Genomic DNA, 9,936 nt, shown 5'->3' on the forward strand with positions numbered 1-9,936 from the left:
ATCAAGATTGCTGAGAGAAATATCAATAACCTCAGATATACAGATGACACCACCCTTATGGCAGAAAGTGAAGAAGAACTAAAGAGCCTCTTGATGAAAGTGAAAGAGGAGAGTGAAAAAGTTGGCTTAAAACTCAACATTCAGAAAACTAAGATCATGGCATTTGGTCCCATCACTTCATGGCAAATAGATGGGGAAACAGTGGAAACCATGACAGACTTTATTTTTGGGGGGCTCCAAAATCACTGCAGATGGTGACTGAAACCATGAAATTAAAAGACACTTGCTCCTTGGAAGAAAAGTTATGACCAACCTAGACAGCATATTAAAAAGCAGAGACATTCAATTTTGTCAACAAAGGTCCATCTAGTCAAAGCTATGGTTTTTCCAGTAGTCATGTATGGATGTGAGAGTTGGACTATAAAGAAAGCTGAGTGCCAAAGAATTGATGCTTTTGAACTGTGGTGTTGGAGAAGACTCTTGAGAGTCCCTTGGACTGCAAGGAGATCCAACCAGTCCATCCTAAAGGAAATCAGTCCTGAATATTCACTGGAAGGACTGATGCTGAAGCTGAAACTCCAATACTTTGGCCACCTGATGCGAAGAGCTGACTCATTTGAAAAGACTCTGATGCTGGGAAAGATTGAAGGCAGGAGGAGAAGGGGACGACAGAGGATGAGATGGTTGGATGGCATCACCGACTCAGTGGACATGGGTTTGGGTGGACTCCGGGGAGTTGGTGATGCACAGGGAGGCCTGGCGTGCTGCGGTTTGTGGGGTCGCAAAGAGTCGGACACCACTGAGCGACTGAACTGAACTGAACTGAACAGAACTGAACAGGGCCTGGCTCCGGGTCCACTGGAGGGCGCCACTCGACCGGGAATTCTGACCACACCCACGTGAGCTCGGCAGAGACTGCCGAAGCGGGAGGGCCGGACCCAGGACTAGAGAAACGAAACCTTGCCTACAGGCGGCAGCGTGGGCTCGGGAGCCGCCGAGGTGAGAGCTGGCGCGCCGGGCTGGGGTGCACAGTTGCAGGGCCGGCCGCGGGCACCTTGGCCGCAGGTCTTGAGGGGCGAAATGCAGGTTACAGGGAGGGATGCCGGGTCCCGTGAGTGCAGGGCGCAAGTTACCCCGGTTACGAGCTGTCCAGCTCGTCAGCTGTCAAGAGTGCCATTCCTCTAGGTGCGAGAGGGTCCCACGGATCAGGGGTCCTGCTGAGTCTGGTCCTGGGTCGCGGCGGCCGGGCCCGAGGCACTGCCGGGGAGCGGCGCTTGCGTCCCTCTGCGTCGCGTCCGGCCGCCGTCAGGGCCGGCCCCCTCCTAATCCGGGCGCCAAGTTTCGGTTTCTCCGCGGGTTCCCGTCCATCCCGGCCCCTCGGGACAGTGCCGACCCTGCTCTCTGGCCGCGCGCAGCAGGTGGGCGCGGCGGGGCCCGAGCGCTTTCCCCGGGCCCCAGCGACGTTCCCGGGGGCCCTGCATCTGGTTGGACTCCCCGCGGGGAAGTGCTGGACTCCGGCTTTGAACCCAAGAGCACTCTACCCTGGGAGGGGGCGCGCCCGGGGCTGATAGCGGATGGGGACCGCCAGACTCGGGGGCCTCTGCCTGGACCCTGAACTGAATCCTGGGCTTTCACTAATTGCAACAACGGGAAAGTGATTTTGGGGAAAATGCCCATTTATCTTTTATTTCACAGTAACTTTTAGGAGACCGGGATCACTGCCCACATCACCCGGCCGTCCAGAGCTCAGGGTGCTCGTTACTTATTAGGGTTGCCTGACTCATCAGGGTTGTCTGTGGCCAGGGGCTAAAGGCCAAGTTGGCACCTTTCCGGTGATGGCCTTGACAACTGGGAGTGGGAGGTGGCCCTGGGGGAAGCCAGGGAGGGCTGAGAATGGGGGAGTGTGAGGTGGGGACCACCACCTGGTTTTCTTAAGTGGTGGTTGGAGGGATGTAGCTGGAAAAAGGGGGAAGGAAAAAAGGAAACTGAGAGAATAGAGAAGTGTTGGTACCTGCGGTAACCCATAAGCCCGTGGTGCTGGGGAGAAACAGTAGGACACTCCAGTGAGGAATTCTGATCCCTGCTGTGAGTTTTCTGGTGGGTGTGGAAGCAGAGCTTTGGAGAGAGGGAATGCACCTTAGGAGAGAGGACTGGGCCCTGGGGAGTCATCGAGAGTCTTTTAGTGAGAGAGTGCCCAGACTACAGTGGTGGTGGTTTCAGGGGGCGTTGGGAGGGGGAGAAGGGAGGTGGGGATCAGGACCCTGAGGGTAACCGCACACTTTGGGTGCTTTTGGTCCTGCTCTCCCCCTACCTAGCCCACCATCAGAGGGAGAACAAGTTGGTGGTGTCAGATGAAGTGAGAAGGAGACGCAGGGGCCACAGGAGGCCGGCAGACAGGGAGTTGTTGTCTGGTGGGGCCCTTTGCTTGCCCTCCCAGCTGGGGAAGGAGCTGACTGGGCCGCTGCTCCAGCAGAATTCTTGGGTCTGAAGCCAACAGAAAAGGGTGACAGGTGGATCTTTGTGCCCCAAGAACCGAGATACGTGTCTCCACTCTCACCATGGATGAACTCAGTGGTCTCCGAAAGCTGGAGATTCTCAGCCTGAGTCCTGACCTTGCACATGACCCTGACCATGGTTTGCTGCCACCCCCACGGAGGGTGTTCAGAGGGCCAGATGGTCCGTAAGAAGAGTGTAGGCTTAGTAGATGGCAATTCCTGTTGTTAGGAATCTTGACCACTGGCCCCGTTTTTAAGCGGCCTGACTGCCATCCCCTGTAGCCCTGGGGTGCCCTGTGCAGGCTGGTTCCTTTGGCAGGCTCTGACTCAGCCATTTGCTGCCAGCATTCCTGCAGTGAGCCAGTTAGAGTCTGAGTCCCCTGTCTGAGGCATACAGCAGGTACCCGCAGTCTCTGCCTGCTCCCCTACTACCCCCAGTCTCCACTCAACTTGGCTCAGCTGAACTGGCTCCCAGTCTCAGCTGGATGGGGACGTTTTTAGACTCACTGAGTGATGTCAGGAGTCTGGGAGGGGCAAGCCTGGCCCTGGTGGGGCAGCAGAAAAGGAAGTGGGTGCTGCAGCCACACTGAAGGGGAGGTTGGGATGAGGCAGACTGGAGAACCCCGGGGGCGGTGATCAGACTAGGTTTCAATTGATCAGGGAGAATTGGGCCGCTGCCATTTTGTTAGGGGAAGCACACTGATTGAAACTGCCCACCCTGGCCAGGCACCATCATAACCATTCCCATGAGTTGTTTTATGACAGGAGGTCCTGGGAAGGAATATGGAACTAATAAGCCACCACCAACTGGAAGAGTTCAGGAAAGGTCGAAAGGAGACACCGCGTGTCCCGTCCACTTCCCAGAATCCCTCTCGCTAGCATCCATCTTGGCTGAGCGATGCGTGCGCCACCAGGAAAGACTCTGAATTAGAATGATTGGCCAAAGACCACCTGGAAACTAATCCCATCACCATAAAACCTGAGACTGCGAGCGGCAGAGCAGTTCTCCTGGGTTCCCTCACCCTCCTGCTCTCCACCGGGTGCCCTTTCCCAATAAAATCTCTTGCTTTGTCAGCACATGTGTCTCCTCGGACAATTCATTTCCGAGTGTTAGACAAGAGCCCAGTTTTGGACCCTGGAAGGGGTCCCCTTTCCTGCAACAAATGGCGACTCTGGTGAGACTGTTCTTTGCTGAGACTGACATCCTGACCACTCGGGGTACTCAGGGGCCAGCTTGCCTGCCAATGGACCAGACCCAGTGGCCGCAACTGGGACCCTTTTGTCCCTGGTCTCCTCCTGATGTGGACAACTGGCCAGAGTGCCCCGACCGGTAAGGAACAAGAGACTTTATTGACCTCTCTCCCCTTCCCTCTCTCTTTCCTCTCCTTAACCCTTCCTATCCTTCCCCTTTTTTCTAGTCCCCGGTCCTGGATGCAGGAATCTGGTCGAAGGGCCTCAGCCTGAGCTGAGGATTGGAGACTGATCACCTCCTCTTGGCAGAGAACTCGAATTCTGGTTCTGGTCTTGTTAGGGGAAGCACACTGACTGAAACCGCCCACCCTGGTCAGGCCCTTTAGTAACCATTCGCATGAGTTGTTTTATGACAGGAGATCCTGGTAAGGAATACGGAACTAATAAGCCACCACCAACTGGAAGAGTTCGGGAAAGGTCAAAAGGAGACACCGCGTGTCCGTCCACTTCCCAGAGTTCCTTCTCGCTAGCATCCATCTTGGCTGAGCGATGCGTGCGCCACCAGGAAAGACTCTGAATTAGAATGATTGGCCAAAGACCACCCGGAAACTAATCCCATCACCATAAAACCCGAGACTGCGAGCCACGTGGCAGAGCAAGTTCTCCTGGGTTCCCTCACCCTCCTGCTCTCCACCCGGGTGCCCTTTCCCAATAAAATCTCTTGCTTTGTCAGCACATGTGTCTCCTCGGACAATTCATTTCCGAGTGTTAGACAAGAGCCCAGTTTCAGGCCCTGGAAGAGGTCCCCCTTTCTGCAACAGTCTGGTCTGGTTTCTGGTAGGGCTGAGTTCCAGTCCTCCCTTCTCTGGAGGCCCAGGGTAAAGTCCCGTAATGCCTGGGTATCTGCAGGTGGCAGGAGACGTCTGTAAGGCCACCCCTTTTGCCCCCTCTCCTGCCTCCTCCCCCCTTCTTTCAACCTGGCTTCCTTTCCTCCCTTTGAAATCTTTGAAGACCTGAGATATTTTCCTTTACTCTGTTAGTACTTGGATCTGAAGTTCTGTGTCTCTATAGGAGGTTTTCTGAGAGACTGTATTCTTGTATTTAAGGGAGTGTCTGATGAGGACTGCCAGGTTTATATGTGTGTGTTTTAACTCTGTGTTCTGCTGTTGTGATTTTTGATGGCCATTTTGCTTTGTCTGGCCACCATTTGGTTTAGACCTGCCGCCATTTTGTTAGAACTTGATTTTCTTTCCCTGTGCCTTGAGACCAGGGCTCTCAGGAACACTTATCTAGACCATCTCTAACTCCTGAGACTGAGGGAAAAGGGGGGAAAAGCCTTTAAAATTTTTATTTATTTCAACTGTTTTTTTATAAACTAGTAAATTTTATATTGTAATATCTAATTCATGACTAAACTTAGAAAATGAAGCTAGATCTTGCACTGTGTCTGTCTAAATATGTCTTGGTATGTCTTTGTCTCTGGGTAATATTTTTGAGGTTAATTTGTAAATGAGCTCTATTTAATTGGCTTAAAGAAAAGTAAGTGCTTACAAATCAAATAATTCTAAATTAAACAATAAATTCCAGGTTCATGTGAACTGGGAAATATTCAGTATTAAATACCTGATATTAATGTTTGTTGACCTATCTAATATAGACATGTCTTAGAGTAATTAACATTAAGTAGAATATTTTCATTGTACCTAGGTTTAATATAAGTTAAATATTATATCTGTTACAAGTTTGTCAACAAGGAAATTACCTCGAGTGAAGAAACTTCTAAAAAAATGTAAATGAGATATGAGCTTTTATATAAACTCTATTAAGAATAATTATTCTTTAGGAATATCTGTCTAAAATAGTCTCTCCAGATTGGTGTAACTTGAATTTCTAAGGGTTGTGCTAAGTGTGCTAAGTGTTGGAAGTCTATTGAATAGTTAGGTCATTTCCAAATAAAATAAGATTTTGAAACATTTACTACTAAACACTAATTTCCTTTTACAGAGAAACTAAAGAGATTTGGGACTATAAATGAATAATGTTTGGTGCCATCCTAAAATGTTCTAAGAAAGCAAGGGTTTTAGAAATTATCACTGGTATTTATGCTCACCAATCTATAAAATGCTAATATAAAAGTTAGTTCTTGGTTGCTAAAGGAAAGTAGGAAGTGTGTTTTCAGTTAAAAAAAAAAAGGTATGAAAAAATACTAAAAAGAGTTATGCATGATCAGGATTTTCTAAAATTGGATTACAATTAGTTAGATAAATGGATTTTGTTAGGAATGACACAGCCATAAGAAAACTGGTTAGAGCCAACTAGGTCCAAGATGGTGGAGCTGACTTTCACTAGACCTTGAGCCTTGGTATTTACACCCATTGTGACATATCAACAAGCTAAATGATAACACCCATCAACATTGAATAAACCTGGCCAAATGTTCCAAACGCTTTTAAATAATCTTCTCGATAAAACTTCCTAAATCAAATTCTTTTGAAGTTCCTTTGACCTCTAGCTAACTTTGGGATGCTTCAGAGGGCCCCTGAAACATCCCAAAGAGAGATATTAAACTGTGTTTATTTGGTTGGTTAAATTACATGAAAAAGATTATCAAATGAGTAATAAATCTGCTCATGTTATAATGTATGGTAAAATTACTAATACAGATATCCTAGAGAAATTATATGGAGTTCTTAACATTTTGATATGTCTTGGTATTCTAATGAAAAACCTGATGACTTCACAAAAGTTAACAAAGGACTGAATGAACCAGCGAATATGCTTATAACTTTTATGGTTTCTATCTGAAAAATTACAGGTTTGAATCTTGTGTTTTCCGGGAGTAGGGAAAACCTTCCTCTCAAACTAATTATGAAAATAATTTGGTAAAATTATATGTTATAAACAAAACAATTATATTTTCTCTCTATCTGACTCCTCCAGAAATTTGAAACTCTTAGGTTTCCAGTAAGTTTATCAAATGAGCTAGGAAGGTTATCTCACTAACAGGTACAAAAATCTCAAGGAATTTTTGAGACCTTAAAAAGGGAAGAATTCACCTAGATTTGTTAGGCAAAATCTGTGATAAGCCTTTGGTGTGAGTTTCCCAGCCCTGTTTTATTTTAAAAGTTCAGTCTGAGATTCTATAAATGTTTCAGCAAAATAAAAAGTCTATGATCAATTATGGTTATATAAATCATCAGACCAAAATTAGTGAGAACAGACCTATTTTGCAAACAAGCTAGCCTTAATTTGGTTATATTTGATAAAAATGAGGGTAATTTTAGGGAGAAAAAGATGTTTCAATAAATGTTAAATCCCAGTTTGTTAATGGAGGTCTACCAATGGAGGTAGTAAGACTCATTTCTTGGATAGTTCTTTGCTGTTATGTGATATTAATGTAAAATTTAATTGAATTCTTAAAGAACACCCTAAGTTTGTTTCTGAAGCTTATCTCAGTAATCTATCTTTGGATGAAGATCAGATGCCTCATGACCTGCAACCAGGACTGGAAAAAGACATAATTTAAGGGACTGTCTCCAACCTGGATGGAAGGACTTTTTTATCAGGAGAAACTACACTACACCAGGATGAGAAGATGATGACATCAGAGGTAGACAGCTTGCCCAAGATGCTGGACCTGATTCGTATGATCATTTATAATGTTTTCTTGACTTCTTAGACCTTTGCATATAAATCAAAAGCTTTTCTATCATAGGCCTGGTCCTATGCTAGTTTTAGAAATCAATCCAATTGTTGGGTTTGTGGCCAATTACCTGTGTCTAGTTCTAGGTTACCTTGGTAAATTTCTCTACTACAAGACTCTAACTGGTTGGCCCTGAAAAAATTTACTTAAAAAAAAAATTATAGTCATATTCAGGTCACTGTGATATTACTAGATGGGATCCCCTCACTGGGCCAATTAATAATGCCTGCTCTGACTCTGGCCATAAATTTGAGCTTTTTTCTATTACTCAAGCTCAATCAGAGCAACAAGCAAAGTTTCAGCAAAGGAGGAAAAAATCTCCCACAATTATGGGATGGATTTATATAGATAACACCAGGCTATGGTAATTTAGGTTTAAAGTCTCCTCTGTGTTGGAAACAATTAAATCATACTAAGGATAATCAGTCTAGTAACACTAGAAAACTGGGCTATGTGCCTTATAGATGGTGGTGCCAATATATAATTTCCCTGGAAGATAAAGATTCTACAGAGTAGACTAAGTCAGATGACCTGAGATATACTGGGCTACATCTAATGGAAGCTCTTAACTTAAGTCTTACTTGTGACTTTACTAATACTGCTGGCTATGTTATTTGTATTTCACCTGTTTTACAAAATTGCTGTTTCTTACACTGCCAAATGTGTGTCTGAGGCCTCTAATAGAATAATATATAGTTCCATATGAGATCGATGATGGTAACAGTGTAACTCTAGATATGGGAAGAAGCAACAAGAGGGAATATTTTCCTGGACCAAGAGGCTAGTAAGACAGGTGGTCCAGAGAATTTTGGATACTGTTTTATGGCCTAGTCCAGTAACAGCACATTGAGTGGCCTGTCAGCAAAATCCTTGCCAAACCTGAGAATGGACATTCTCAGCACCACGGGATAAAATGGTCATGAAATGCCCCCCTCAAAATCATGGTCAAGTTTATGAACAAAAGGGGGCTCTGCCAACTGAAGACTGACACTTGCCATCTACATCTACAAAGATTAAATCATGGCCACTGCAACTGCTGACTTTCAACGCCCCTGAAAGGAGTTCAGGGTGAAAATCAGGAATGAGGCACTCTGTGCTCTGGGAAAAACTGGCAGAACAGGCCTTCAGATAGTTAGATCTTTTCAGGAGAAGATTTTATGAGTTCCAATTCTTGCATCTTCTCATACCTAGAGAAACACTGACGTCATTAATGGTGACATCTGCTTTGGCTATTAAGGAAAATTTTACAATTAAAAGTCAAAATAGAGTAGCTATGGTTCAGACATCCTGGGAAATAACTAGGTGATACTATGGGTGTAATTTCAGATTAGATGTTGTATTGCTAAACACTTGAGTTTTCTGAGTCGTGTCAGGCTTGGATGCCACCATTCTCAAAACAATGTCTGCTGGAAGCTAGTAACTGCAACCTTACTTTTTATAAAACTAGGCAACTGGCTACCTGGCTACACAAGTCTCCCTGAAGTGCCAGGTCCAGACTGGGTTTCAGGCCTATTCTTCTAAAAAGAAATGAGATTTATTTTGTCTATTAAAATTCCAGTTATCCCTCCTCCAGCTACTTCTAATTGGGTCTGTTACAACAAAATGGCAGACCAAGGGATTGAGATTTTAATCATACAAGGCTCAGATCTAGGACTTGGAACTCAGGAATACTTCCAATTCAGTGTCTATTCTCCAAGCTGAGGCAGTCCTATGCCCCATTTTGACAGGAAGTTTTATCACAGTCATAGTTGCCCTGTTCCCTAAATTAAAACTGAGCAGGACTCTGTGGGGCTCTGGACAGATCTGTACAGATCTGTTGTGTGTTCTCCATTTCTTATCTGTAGGATATAGGCTTCTGAGTTCCAAAGGGTGGATTCAAACAATTGCTAATCAGGGAAGGGAGGGGATACAGAAACAGAGGAGAAACAATCAAATGGTGGTACAGCCTTGAGACAGGGTCCTGGTTCCTACTCAAAGAAATATGCATAACAATGTCTGAGTTTCTACAGAACTGGAGCCCCCACCCAGGTGGAGGATGGCAACTTCAGACTAAACACAAGATTCCTGGAGCACAGCTCTGTTGCTTCACCACCAGCCAATCGAAAAAAAAAAAAAAAAAAAAGTCACAAACCCTGCAGCCCTCACCCCAAATGTTGCCTCCAGTGATGACCATCCTGTTAGGTCTCCTGTTTGGGCCCTTTCTATTTCATCTCTGAGAGGGGCCAACAGTTTCAACCTAAATTGCTGTTATTACAAGGGTGAATGCTAGTTTCAGACCAAAAAAACAACAACAAAAAAAAAACACCCCAACTTAGATTAAATAGAGAGAGACTTCTGCTCTGCTAGGCAGGCCTACGCCCATGCACAGCAGGAAGAAGTTACAGAAGAAAGAGACCTCCGCCCCAATTCCCAAGAAGTATCTTGAGTATGAAGTCTCTCAGGGGGGAGTTGTTAGGGGAAGCACACTGATTGAAACTGCCCACCCTGGCCAGGCACCATCAGTAACCATTCCCATGAGTTGTTTTATGACAGGAGGTCCTGGGAAGG

At 45.7% G+C, this 9,936-nt stretch overlaps 1 long non-coding RNA gene across 1 annotated transcript; it reads left to right on the plus strand.

Annotated features, from left to right (window-relative positions):
* The first annotated feature begins 890 nt into the window (after positions 1-890).
* Positions 891-3,572, plus strand: LOC139034285 (uncharacterized). The gene is made up of 2 exons (XR_011486687.1): positions 891-999; positions 3,261-3,572. It is a non-coding gene; the product is annotated as an uncharacterized lncRNA (long non-coding RNA).
* The last annotated feature ends 6,364 nt before the right edge of the window (positions 3,573-9,936 follow it).

The sequence above is a fragment of the Odocoileus virginianus genome, unplaced genomic scaffold (genome assembly GCF_023699985.2).
Source record: "Odocoileus virginianus isolate 20LAN1187 ecotype Illinois unplaced genomic scaffold, Ovbor_1.2 Unplaced_Contig_204, whole genome shotgun sequence".
In the NCBI taxonomy this organism is placed as follows: Eukaryota; Metazoa; Chordata; class Mammalia; order Artiodactyla; family Cervidae; genus Odocoileus; species Odocoileus virginianus.